Raw genomic sequence first — 2,140 nt, 5'->3', positions numbered from 1 at the left:
TTTGAAATGACCAATCAAAATGTAACACGTCAACTGAAAAAAATGCTAGCTCAATAAAAGCCACATGCGCTCTTTGTTTAGGGTCGGCACTGATCTGAGCAACAAGCTCCTCTGTCGGCCTGCTTGCAAGCAATAAAATAGAGTTGGACCCAGCCTGAAAGTGTGACTCTCTTCTCGAGGTGAATTGGACTAGCCTGCAGGGGATAAAATCAGCAATTTATGCAACATTGGTATCCCCACAATCTCGGGGGGAGGGGCACTGGCCATTGCCCCCTGCTCCCTGGCCGGCGAGAGCCAATCTCAGGAGGGCATGTGCCCCCCCATGATCTCCCTACACATCACCTATGCTAGTATACCTGCGTCAACTTAACTTATCTTGAATAGATAACATCAACTTTGAAGATATAGAAGTACAGGCTTTAGCCTGTGATGCACTCTGGTTACTAACATGGACTACAGTCATTTTTACTGCAAATGTTACTCATGATAGCTAAACTAACTCTTCATGATACTATGTAGATATACCACCCAGCCTTAATTAAAATTCTTCATGTGATAGAGACTCCAGCATGATCCTTGGTACATTATTCCAATGACCAATTACACTTTCGGTTAAACTGTTGAATCTTATTTCTTGCCTGAACTTGTCTAGCTTGTGTGAAGCTCCATGTTGCCTCAACTAGATTATTCCATGTACTTGAGTTAGCCCATTTACAGCTAGTTTACATATTTCTATGTACATATTGGACATGTCAGCACAAGATGTTTACTGCAGAGCTGCTTAATTAGCTCCACAGTAAAGTCTCTGTGTCTAAATGTGCAGTCCTATTAGGTCACAGTAAGCTAATGAACAGTGATGTAGGTTAATATATGTCACTATAAGTACTATCCTGTGGTGACATTGTTTACTGCACAGCAACACACGTGTAGACACTAACAGGGCTGGCTGGGGCACAAGGGTGCTTCAGTGAGGAGACTACCTGCTGGCTAGTCCCATACTGAAGCACTTTGTGTCCCAGTCAGCCCTTCCACAGCACATTAAACTGGGTTGGAGCAGCCCTGGCCTGGCAGGCTGACCCTGCCCCCCCCGAAACCCCTTACCAATCAGGGCTGCTCCAACCCAGCTGAACATGCTGCAGTCCTGGGCACAAGTGTAGATGTGCCCAGTAATCTGCAGTGTGGCCATATGCTTAAGGAGATATGGTGCTGGACATAAGGTAATAACAGGAAGAGTAATAACAGTAAATTAGGCTCCTACTGTGTTGTCATACTAATCTTGTGTGGATTATGGCTTCAGGAACAAGGAGAGCATGAGGCTGAATGTCTAATATTCTCCCCAGGAACAAGTAGGTGGAAAGCATACATAAAGAAGTGAAGCCAAACCTATGTGCCACTTATATGGTGACCAGCACACCTGACTGGAGACAAAAGGAAAAAGGTTTGTAGCAATTTAATTAACCCCCTTCAACTGTGTAACAGGGAAGCGATGGCAGACTTGCTCTTCAGAGGGTGTCTCCATAACACAATGTCTTCTGGAGCTCTTGCTGTGGCTCACACAGACTCTAAAAAACTTCCCTTTGCTCAGAGCCTACTGTCAAAATTGAGCAGTTAACGAAACACCACAGAATCCTATTACAACAACCACTTATCCTTCTTTTCATTACACCTCTCAAATGGTGTGCCATGTCTGACTTTAGACTGGAAACTAGGCAGAGAAGGGATGTTAACTAGGCAGAGAAGGGATGCTGACTTTAGGGTTTTTTTCCTGTGAAAGTCAAGCATATTAATTTTTGGAATAATTCATCATTTTAACACTAATTATATATCGCATTAAATAAGAGAGAGACAAGAGATGCTTTAGATAAAATGATTCCTTTCATGTAACTCAAGCTATTACTTGGCCACCAAGCCTTTGCATTCATTAGCTTTTTTTACTGTTGAACTGTTAAGTGATAGATCAGATCCTTATTTTGCTATAAGATTTTCAGCCTGATATTTTGGATAAGTCTTTAAATGGTACACAATTTACTGCTGGCTATTTCACTCAAAGTTTAATAATCAAGAACAATATTATTCTACATTCAAAATAAATTGCTGCAGACAATAAAGTATCTCAGAAAAAGGAATTACAATCTTCCCA

Source organism: Gavialis gangeticus, unplaced genomic scaffold (genome assembly GCF_001723915.1).
Source record: "Gavialis gangeticus isolate Ggan-Ray unplaced genomic scaffold, GavGan_comp1, whole genome shotgun sequence".
NCBI lineage: Eukaryota > Metazoa > Chordata > Crocodylia > Gavialidae > Gavialis > Gavialis gangeticus.
Note: the sequence above shows the minus strand (reverse complement) of the source record.